Raw genomic sequence first — 12,420 nt, forward strand, 5'->3', positions numbered from 1 at the left:
TCCCAATCCACTCCTTCACCTCCCCCCTCATCCCTATCTCACTCCATCCCCTCACCGACACCCCCATCCCTCTCCCACTCCATCCCCTCACCTATACCCCCCTCACCCCATCCCACTCCACTCCCTCACCTTCCCCCCTCACCCCCATCCCAATCCACTCCCTCACCTTCCCCTCTCACCCCTATCCCACTCCACTCCCTCACCTTCCCCCCTCATCCCTATCCCACTCCACTCCCTCACCTTCCCCTCTCACCCCCATCCCACTCCACTCCCTCACCTCCCAACTCCCAACTGCTGAAGAGGAGGATGGACTTCAGGAATGATTGAGGAATCTCGCACCCCACCCCCGGCTCAGCCAGGACAGGAGATAGGGAGGGCTCTCCCTTTGTGCCTGCCCCTCTGGAGTTTCTCTGAGTGATCTACAGCCTGTTAATGACCTGTTGAAGTGGATTGCCTTGCTATCTCCTCAGATAAACACAGCGACAGGAAGGAAACCAATGGACGAATTGTTAAACATTGGTCAGACCAAAGATGGCGTTAGTACCAGTTCACAATTCCCCAGATCAATGGCTGACACAGAGACCTTTTATAAAAAGTGTATATTTTGTAAGAGGGAACTGTTTTCCTGCATTGCTTAATAAACTAAGATGGGGATATATATCATTCATCATTGGTGTTATTACCCAGAGTGTTACATTGCGCTGTGGGAGAGTCTCAGGATACCCTGTTTTGACACCGACCTTTGGAAATGCCCCAGGGAGAACAGGCCAGGGTCCCCACTCCCCTAACCTCCATCAAACCCGGTAAAAACAATGACTGCAGATGCTGGAAACCAGACTCTGGATCAGTGGTGCTGGAAGAGCACAGCAGTTCAGGCAGCATCCGAGGAACAATAAAATCAATGTTTCGGGCAAAAGCCCTTCATCAGGAATAAAGGCAGAGAGCCTGAAGGGTGGAGAGATAAGCTAGAGGGGGGTGGGGGTGGGGAGAGAGTAGCATAGAGTACAATGTGAGTGGGGGAGGGGATGAAGGTGATAGGTCAGGGAGGAGAGGGTGGAGTGGATAGGTGGAAAAGGAGCTAGGCAGGTAGGACAAGTCCGGACAAGTCATGGGGACAGTGCTGAGCTGGAAGTTTGGAACTAGGGTGAGATGGGAGAAGGGGAAATGAGGAAACTGTTGAAGTCCACATTGATGCCCTGGGGTTGAAGTGTTCCGAGGCAGAAGATGAGGCGTTCTTCCTCCAGGCGTCTGGTGGTGAGGGAGCGGCGGTGAAGGAGGCCCAGGACCTCCATGTCCTCGGCAGAGTGGGAGGGGGAGTTGAAATGTTGGGCCACGGGGCGGTGTGGTTGATTGGTGCGGGTGTCCCGGAGATGTTCCCTAAAGCGCTCTGCTAGGAGGTGCCCAGTCTCCCCAATGTAGAGGAGACCGCATCGGGAGCAACGGATACAATAAATGATATTAGTGGATGTGCAGGTAAAACTTTGATGGATGTGGAAGGCTCCTTTAGGGCCTTGGATGGAGGTGAGGGAGGAGGTGTCGGCACAGGTTTCATAGTTCCTGTGGTGGCAGGGGAAGGTGCCAGGATGGGAGGGTGGGTCGTAGGGGGGCGTGGACCTGACCAGGTAGTCACAGAAGGAACAGTCTTTGCGGAAGGCGGAAAAGGGTGGGGAGGGAAATATATCCCTGGTGGTGTCCCTGTAGACTCACCTTCTGGGACCCATGCCCTCGGACACCCAGATCCCACTGCGTTTTGGATATTTTCCCACATTCTACTTCATTTGCCAGATCGGTGCCCATTCAATTAACCCACCCATAGAGATGTACAGCAGGGAACCAGACCCTTCGGTCCAACCTGTCCATGCTGACCAGATATCCCAACTCAATCTAGTCCCACCTGCCAGCACCCGGCCCATATCCCTCCAAACCCTTCCTATTCATATACCCATCCAAATGCCTCTTAAATGTTGCAATTGTACCAGCCTCCACCACATCCTCTGGCAGCTCATTCCATACACGTACCACCCTCTGTGTGAAAACGTTGCCCTTATGACTCTTTTATATCTTTCCCCTCTCACCCTAAACTATGTCCTCTAGTTCTGGACTCCCTGATCCCAGGGAAAAGACTTTGTCTATTTATCCTATCCATCCCCCTCATAATTTTGTAAACCTCTATATGGTCACCCCTCAGCGTCCCACACTCCAGGGAAAACAGCCCCAGCCTGTTCAGCCTCTCCCTGTAGTTCAGATCCTCCAACCCTGGCAACATCTTTTCAAATCTTTTCTGAACCCTTTCAAATTTCACAACATCTTTCCGATAGGAAGGAGACCAGAATTGCACGCAATATTCCGACAGTGGCCTAACCAATGTCCTGTATAGCCGCAACATGACCTCCCAACACCTGTACTCAATACTCTGACCAATAAAGGAAAGCATACCAAACGCCTTCTTCACTACCCTATCTACCTGCGACTCCACTTTCAAGGAGCTATGAACCTGCACTCCAAGGTCTCTTTGTTCAGCAACACTCCCCAGGACCTTACCATTAAGTGTATAAATCCTGCTAAAATTTGCTTTCCCAAAATGCAGCACCTCACATTTATCTGAATTAAACTCCATCTGCCACTTCTCAGCCCATTGGCCCATCTGGTCCAGATCCTGTTGTAATCTGAGGTAACCCTCTTCGCTGTCCACTACATCTCCAATTTTGGTGTCATCTGCAAACTTACTAACTGTACCTCTTATGCTCACATCCAAATCATAGAACAGAGAACATTACAGCGCAGTACAGGCCCTTTGGCCCTCAATGTTGCACTGCCCTATCATACCAATCTGTAGCCCATCCCATCTACACTATCCCATGTACGTCCATATGCTTGTCCAATGATGACTTAAATGTACTTAAACTTGGCGAATCTACTACCGTTGCAGGCAAAGCATTCCATCCCCTAACTACTCTCTGAGTAAAGAAACTCCCTCTGACATCTGTCTTATACCTATCCCCCCTCACTTTAAAGTTGTGTCCCCTCGTGTTTGCTGTCCCCATACTTGGAAAAAGGCTCTCCCTGCCCACCCTATCTAACCCTCTGATTATCTTGTATGTCTCTATTAAGTCATCTCTCAACCTTCTTCTCTCTAACGAAAACAGCCTCAAGTCCCTCAGCCTTTCCTCATAAGACCTTCCCTCCATACCAGGCAACGTCCCGGTAAATCTCCTCTGCACCCTTTCCAAAGCTTCCACATCCTTCTTATAATGCGGTGACCAGAACTGTACACAATACTCCAAGTGCGGCTGTACCAGAGCTTTGTACAGCTGCAGCATAACCTCCTGGTTCCGGAACTCAATCCCTCTATTAATAAAGGCCAAAACACTGTATGCCTTCTTAACAACCCTGTCAACCTGGGTGGCAACTTTCAGGGATCAGTGTACATGGACACCGAGATCTCTCTGCTCATCTACACACCGTGACTGCGGCATGGTGGCACAGTGGTTAGCACTGCTGCCTCACAGCGCCTGAGACCTGGGTTCAATTCCCGACTCAGGCGACTGACTGTGTGGAGTTTGCACGTTCTCCCCGAGTCTGCGTGGGTTTCCTCCGGGTGCTCCGGTTTCCTCCCACAGTCCAAAGATGTGTGGGTCAGGTGAATTGGCCATGCTAAATTGCCCCTAGTGTTAGGTAAGGGGTAAATGTAGGGGTATGTGTGGGTCGCGCTTCGGCGGGTGGGTGTGGACTTGGGCCAAAGGGCCTGTTTCCACACTGTAAGTAATCTAATCTTACCATGAGCCCAGTACTTTGCATTCCGATTACTCCGTTCAAAGTGAATCACCTCACACTTGTCTGCATTAAACTCCATTTGCCACCTCTCAGCCCAGCTCTACAGCTTATCTATGTCTCTCTGTAAACTACAACATCCTTCGTCACTATCCACAACTCCACTGACCTTAGTGTCATCTGCAAATTTACTAACTCACCCTTCTACGCCCTCATCCAGGTCATTTATAAATATGACGAACAGCAGTGGACCCAACACCGACCCTTGCGGTACACCACTGGTAATTGGACTCCAGATGAACATTTCACATCAACCACCACCCTCTGTCTTCTTTCAGCAAGCCAATTACTGATCCAAACTGCTATATCTCCCACAATCCCATTCTTCCGTATTTTGTACAATAGCCTACTGTGGGGAACCTTATCGAACACCTTATCGAAATCCATATACACCACATCAACCGGTTTACTCTCATCTACCTGTTTGGTCACTTTTTCAAAAGAACTCAATAAGATTTGTGAGACACGCCCTACCCTTCACAAAACTGTGCTGACTATCCCTAATCAAATTATTCTTTTCTAGATGATTATAAATCCTATCTCTTATAACCTTTTCCAATACTTTACCAACAACTGAAGTAAGGCTCACTGGTCTATAATTACCAGGGTTGTCTCTACTCCCCTTCTTGAACAGGGGAACCACATTTGCTATCCTCCAGTCTTCCGGCACTATTCCTCTAGACAATGACAATTTAAAGATCAATGCCAAAGGCTCGGCAATCTCCTCCCTGGCTTCCCAGAGGATCCTAGGATAAATCCCATCTGGCCCAGGGGACTTATCTGTTTTCACACCCTGCAGGATTTCTAATACCTCTTCCTTGTGAACCTCAATCACACCTAGTCTAGTAGCCTGTATCTCAGTATTCTCTTTGACAACATTGTCATTTTCTAGAGTGAATACTGTTGAAAAATATTCATTAAGTGCTTCCCCCAACTTCTCTGACTCCACACACAACTTCCCACTACTATCCTTGAGTGGCCCTAATCTTACACTCGTCATTCTTTTATTCCTTAAATACCTAAAGAAAGCCTTAGGGTTTACCCTGATCCTATCCGCCAACAACTTCTCATGTCTCCTCCTGGCTCTTCTGAGCTCTCTCTTTAGGTCTTCCTGACTATCTTGTAACCCTCAAGTGCCCTAACTGAGACTTCACATCTCATCCTAACATAAGCCTTCTTCTTCCTCTTGACCAGAGATTCCACTTCCTTTGTAAACCACGGCTCCCACGGTCTACAGCTTCCTGACAGGTACATACTTATCTAGGACACACAGGAGATTTTCCTTGAATAAGCTCCACATTCCTAATGTGCCTATCCCCTGCAGTTTCCTTCCCCGTCCTATGCTTCCTAAATCTTGCCTAATCGCATCGTAATTGCCTTTCCCCCAGCTGTAACTCTTGCCCAGTGGTATACACCTATCCCTTTCTATCACTAAAGTAAACATAATAGAATTGTGATTGCTATCATCAAAGTGCTCACCTACTTCCAAGTCTAACACCTGGCCGGGGTCATTACCCACTACCAAATCTAATGTGGTTTTGCACCTTGTTGGCCTGTCTACATACTGGGTCAGGCAGCCCTCCTACAAACATTGGACAAAAACTGACCCATCTATAGCACTCATACTATAGTATTCCCAGTCAACATTTGGAAAGTTGAAGTTCCCCATGACAACTACCCTGTCTCTCTCACTCCTATCGAGAATCATCTTTGCTATCATTTCCTTCTACATCTCTGGAACTATTCGGAGGCCTATAGAAAACTCCCAGCAGGGTGACCTCTCCTTTCCTGTTTCTAACCTCAGACCATACTACCTCAGTTAACGAGTCCCCAAACATCCTTTCTACAACTGTAATACTGTCCTTGACCAACAATGCCACACCTCCCCCTCTTTTACCATCTTCTCTGTTCTTACTGAAACATCTGAATCCTGGAACCTGCAACAGCCATTCCTGTCCCTGCTCTATCCATGTCTCTGTAATGGCCACAACATCGAAGTCCCAGGTACCAACCCACACTGCCAGTTCACCCACTTTATTTTGGATGATCCTCGCGTTGAAGTACACACACTTCAATCCAGGTTCTCGCTTGCCAGTGTCAGATACTTGATTTTGGAATCATTTATGTAAATGACGAAAAGTAGAGGGCCCAGCACCGATCCTTGTGGCACTCCACTGGTCACAGGCCTCCAGTCTGAAAAACAACCCTCCACCACCACCCTGTGTCTTCTACCTTTGAGCCAGTTCTGTATCCAAATGGCTAGTTCTCCCTGTATACCATGAGATCTAACCTTGCTAATCAGTCTCCCATGGGGAACCTTGTCGAATGCCTTACTGAAGTCCATATAGATCACATCTACTGCTCTGCCCTCATCAATCATCTTTGTTAATTCTTCAAAATACTCAATCAAGTTTGTGAGACATGATTTCCCACGCACAAAGCCATGTTGACTATCCCGAATCAGTCCTTGCCTTTCCAAATACATGTACATCCTGTCCCTCAGGATTCCCTCCAACAACTTGCCCACCACTGAGGTCAGGCTCACTGGTCTATAGTTCCCTGGCTTGTCTTTACCACCCTTCTTAAACAGTGGCACCATGTTTGCCAACCCCCAGTCTTCCGGCACCTCACCTCTCCATAACTCCCTTTCCTACCTATCAGCAAGCTGCATATCCCCCTTCCCTTTATCAAAACGATGGATATAAATTGTAAAGAGTTGAAGCATTACCAACCTTTTAGTGATGCTTTTAGTTTCTGTCCAAATGTCTAATTTGCCAGTTGTCTGAACACAACTGTATATATTTTGTTTGAGTGTGATATTACCTTTAATTTTTTTAAAATTAATCTTGGATAGCAGGTCCATCTCGTAACCCTTGAACCCACTCCCATTAAGAACCTCTCTATCTCTGTCTCAAAGACACTCAGTGACCTGACCTGCAGAGCTGCCTGCGGCAACGGGTTCCCACAGATTCCCCACCCTCCAGCTGAAGAAATTCCTCCTCACCTCCATTTTAAAGGGTCATCCCTTCACTCTGAGGGTCCGCCCACACGTCTGAGTATCTCCCGCTAGAGTTATAAAGTCATAGTCACACAGCGCGGAAACAGACCCTTTGGTCTGACTAGTCTGTGTGGACCATAATCCTAAAGTAAACTAGCCCCACCTGCCTGCCCAATTCTCCTTCCTTCCTCCCTTCCAATCCCTGAATTATAGCCATTTCTGGGATTTTACTCCCATTCACATTCTCCAAGATCAACACTTACTTTGTAAACTCTTTTCCTTCCTAAGTATCTATCAAAAGTCTTACTATCTATTCCTTCATTTCTATCCAGCTCTCTCTTGCACTCAAAGATTAATAAGGAAGGGGAAAAATAAATCATTCTTTGCTGCTTTCAGATCTGCCATCCAACACTGAATGAACAAATACTTCGTATTGAAGTTAGAGAATATCTTTAATTTTTTTAGCTGCCCACAAGTAGTCAGTCCTACCCCTTGGAATTTTTCATTCTCATTTATTGCATATTCAGGAAAATTATCTTTAAAATCTGTCACTAACGACTTATTCCCTTTGCCGGGGCCCACTCCTACCTGCTCTCAAGTTGGGAGTAAGACTTAATTTTATTCTGATTACAATGTCCTCTGCTCCTTCCTAGTCAGGACATGAGTGAATCTGATCTCGGTGAACTATACCAGGTCTTGTACAAACTGCTGTATCAGTTCCAAAATATCACAAGAAACTATCCAGAAAACCGTAAAGGAACCTCTCTGTGATGTTTGAAATCTATACGTAGATGAAAATCCCCAATGAGCATCACTGTACACTTCCTTATTTCTGGCTTCCTTCACTCCACCCTACTGGGGGTTTACTGTTCAGGGGGTGGGACACACTCCCAAAAGGGAATTCTTGCCTTTACTATTTCTTATCTTCACCCAAACTTCCTCTTGTTTTCCTAAACTTTACTCATCCATCCCTCACTGTTCACAAAAAATGACGTTGGTACAACATAGACATCGCTGCAACTTTTAAAAAATATATTCCTGATGTTCCTAAATGTCCTAAATCCTTCAACATTCAGTTTGCGATCGAGGTCACCCCAATGTCTCCATCACACCCATCGTCTTGTAGGTAGTTTGCTCCAAATGCAATTTACATTAGTATTCCGGGGTTTATACTGACAGATGCACTCTCTACCCCTTCCTTTTATGACTGTTTTACTATCGCACATATTAATATCACCACTTTAGGGTTTATTATATCTTGCTAAATTTTGTCCCTTGCCCCCACGATTTGGTTAAAAGTCCTGGGAAACCCCATCTCCACACCCACTCCCTCCAGGTTTGTCAGGATTCTGGACGTTTCAGTCAGATTCCCCCGCCCCCTTCTAAACCCCAAATATAAATCTAGAATCCTCAGCCCCTCCTCATATGACAATGCTCTTCGTTCATTCCCAGGAGCATCCTTGTAAACCACCTCTGGGGACTGTCCTCCAACACCAGTACATCCTTCCCTAGATACAGGCTCCAAAACTGCTCACAATGTTCCAGGTGTGGTCTGACCAGAGCCTTATACAGCCTCAGCAACACATCCCTGCTCTTGTATTCTAACCCTCTGAAAACGAATGTCTTTGCCATCCTAACTGCCAACTGAAGCTGCATGTTAACCTTAGGGGTATCCTGAACTGGTATTCCCAATTCCCTTTGTGCTTCAGAATTCCAAAGCTTTTCTGCATTTAGGGAATACTCTGGGCACCTAATCTTCCAACCAGAAACCAAAGTCTATATCAGCCCCTTACTATCCTCAACGTACACTTATAACAGTGTGGCCAAACACCATCCAAACCCCATCTACACGTTCACCGATGACACCATCGTTGTAGAGCAGATCTCAAACAACGATAAGACAGAATATAGGAAACGAATCAAGTGCTACGCAGCACGGTGTATAGACACCAATCTCTCCCTCAATGCCAGCGAAATAAAAGAGCCGGTCATTGACTTTAGGAAGTGGAGTGGAGGACACACCCCTGTCAGTACCAATGGGGGCTGAGGTGGAGGTGACCAACTGCTTCAAGTTCACAGGAGTAAAGATCACCAACAATTTTTCTGAGATCATTCAGGTTGATGCTACAGTCAAGAAAGCACAGCAATGTCTCTACTCCCCCAGAAGGATAAGGAAAGGCAGCCTGTCCACAATGACCCTTCCCAGTTTTTATAGATGCACCAGAGAAAGCATTCTATCCGAACACTCCACAGCTCGGGATGGCAATTGCTTTACCCAAGACCGCAAGAAATTACAGAGAGTTGTGAACACAGCAAGACCATCATGAAAACCAGTTTTACTTACAATGACTCCCTCTATACTTCCCCCTGCCTTGGGAAAGCAGCCAACACAACCAAATACCCTTCCCAACCCGGGTATACCCTTCCCAACCCGGGTATACACTTCCCATCCCGGGTATACCCTTCCCAACCCAGGTATACACTTCCCATCCCGGGTATACCCTTCCCATCCCGGGTATACCATTCCCATCCCGAGTATACCCTTCCCAACCCGGGTATACCCTTCCCAACCTGGGTATACCCTTCCCAACCCAGGTATACCCTTCCCAACCCGGGTATACACTTCCCATCCCGGGTATACCCTTCCCATCCCGGGTATACCATTCCCATCCCGAGTATACACTTCCCAACCCAGGTATACCCTTCCCAACCCGGGTATACCCTTCCCAACCCGGGTATACCCTTCCCAACCCGGGTATACCCTTCCCATCCCGGGTATACCCTTCCCAACCCGGGTATACCCTTCCCAACCCGAGTATGCCCTTCCCATCCCAGGTATACCCTTCCCAACCCAGGTATACCCTTCCCAACCCGGGTATACCCTTCCCAACCCAGGTATACCCTTCCCAACCCGGGTATACCCTTCCACCCTCTTCCACTGGGCAGGAGATCGACAAACTTAAACACATACCAACAGATTTAAGGACAGCTTCTTCCCTGCTGTTATTGGAATTCTGAATGGACCTCTCAAATTTTAACTTAAATGTTGATGTTGCTGCACGTGTCCCTTCTCTGCAGCTGTAATGTTGGACTCCTCGCTCAGTTCTATTCCCCTAATGGTGTGATCCTCCTGTAGTACACACAGAATGAAACCTCTCACTGTACCCAGGTACATGTGACAATAATAAGTTAAACTCAATCAAAAGTGGCTGGTCGGGCAGGGAGAGGGCAGAGTGTGAACTGGCCTTTGGACCCTGTTTGAAGTGGGATTGTGCTTGAGAAAGGACAGACGTTTGCTTGCTCCATGATTGTCTGCACATTGTCAACATTAAAACTTCAAAGCCTAGAATCGCAGCTATAAGTATTAGATGAATATTGCTCAGGCCCTGTTGAAAGTTATCTTCATGCACCAGTATCATCAGAAACTAAGCAAGATCCACTCCCATGAAGCTGTGATATTACAGATCATGGAGTCTGCTTCAGTGAACTGGCCAAACACATCACATTTCCTTTCGATTTAGTTCTTGGTCATGTCTGTTTGTCTGTCAATCTTGGTATAAGTGAGGTTAGGACAAGAGTCCACTGGGTTTAAATCTTAACCATTAAACCACTCTGTAAACTAATGCAGGAGGGGGATGGGAACCTGAGTTGTAGTCCCAGTGTACAGGAGGTTGAGGGGGTTTTGAGAAGATTTGTAGCTCAGGTTGAGGTTCTGGATGTAGGTTTTGCTCGCTGAGCTGAAAGGTTCATTTCTAGATGTTTCGTCACTCTACTAGGTAACATCTTCAGTGGGCCTCAGGCGAAGCAATGCTGAACTTCCTGCTTTCTATTTATGTTTGGCGTTATTTGGGTTGGTGATGTCATATCCTGTGGTGATGTTATTTCCTGTACTAAAGTCACTTCCTGTTCCTTTTCTCAGGGGGTGGTAGATGGGGGTCTAAATCGATGCGTTTGTTGATAGTGTTCCGGTTGGAATGCCATGATTCTAGGAATTCTCGTGTGTGTCTCTGTTTGGGCTTGTCCTAAGATGGATGTGTTGTCCCATTCGAAGTGGTGTCCTTCCTCATCCATATGTGAGGATACTAGTGAGAAAGGGTCATGTCTTTTTGTGGCTAATTGGTGTTCATGTATCCTGGTGACTAGCTTTCTGCCTGTTTGTCCAATGTAGTGTTTGTTACAGTCCTTGCACAGTATTTTGTAAATGACATTAATTTTGCTTGTTGTCTGTACAGGGTCTTTCAGGTTCATTAGCTGCTGTTTTAGTGTGTTGGTGGGTTTGTGGGCTACCGTGATGCCAAGGGGTCTGAGTACTCTGGCAGTCATTTCCGAGATGTCTTTGATATAGGGGAGAGTGGCTCGGGTTCCTGGGTGTGGTTTGTTGCTGAGAAATCGGCGGACTGTGTTCATTGGGTACCCATTCTTTTTGAATACATGGTGTAGGTGATTTTCCTCTGCTCTGCGTAGTTCCTCTGTGCTGCAGTGTGTGGTGGCTCGTTGGAATAATGTTTTGGTTCAGGTTTGTTTGCGGGTGTTGGGATGATTGCTCTGGAGTTCAGTATTTGGTCCGTATGGGTTGTTTTCCTGTAGACGCTGGTTTGAAGGTCCCCATTGGCTGTTCGCTCTCCTGCGACATTTCGGAATGGCAGTGTGTTGATGGTTTCCTCCTCTTTCGTGAATTTTATGCCAGTGAGGGTATTATTGATGGTCTTGAAGGTTTCCTCTAATTTGTTTCGTTTAGTGATGACAAAGGTGTCATCCATGTAGCGGACCCAGTGTTTGGGCTGGATGGTTGGCAGAGCTGTTTGTTCGAGTCTCGAGTATTGTGTACAGTTCTGGTCATCGCATTATAAGAAGGATGTGGAAGCTTTGGAAAGGGTTCAGAGGAGATTCACTAGGATGTTGCCTGTTATGGAAGGAATGTCTTATGAGGAAAGGCTGAGGGACTTGAGGCTGTTCTCGTTAGAGAGAAGGAGGTTGAGAGGTGACTTAATAGAGACATACAAGATAATCAGAGGGTTAGATAGGGTGGACAAGGAGAGCCTTTTTCCAAGTATGGGGACAGCAAACACGAGGGGAAACAACTTTAAAGTGAGGGGAGATAGGTATAAGACAGATGTCAGAGGGAGTTTCTTCACTCAGAGTAATAGGGGCATGGAATGTCCTGCCCACAACAGTAGACTTGCCAACAGTAAGGGCATTTAAATGGGCATTGGACAGACATATCAATAATAACGGAACTGTATAGGTTAGATTTCACAGCTCAGTGCAGCATCGAGGGTCAAAGGGCCTGTACAGCGCTGTAACATTCGATGTATTTTAACTTCACTGTGGCAAAGTTACTGTATTATTAATAAATTGTTAAAACTTTTATTTGCACTGTAGACCTGGTGTCTGGTGTCGGTTAGTCAGTCTGGTACGAGCTATTAAAGTCTGGTTAGGAACCATTGGTGTCCGTTTTCAGGGTCAGTGAGTATTGTGATCTCACTCTGTTGTAAAGTCATGGGCAGACGGCTCTCCCCGAACTGTAACAATCGGCATTTCACTCACGCATCCTCCCTCTCGTCCAAATTGTTGAAAGCCTGCAGAGGCAG

Source organism: Hemiscyllium ocellatum, chromosome 3, assembly GCF_020745735.1.
Source record: "Hemiscyllium ocellatum isolate sHemOce1 chromosome 3, sHemOce1.pat.X.cur, whole genome shotgun sequence".
NCBI classification, from domain to species: domain Eukaryota; kingdom Metazoa; phylum Chordata; class Chondrichthyes; order Orectolobiformes; family Hemiscylliidae; genus Hemiscyllium; species Hemiscyllium ocellatum.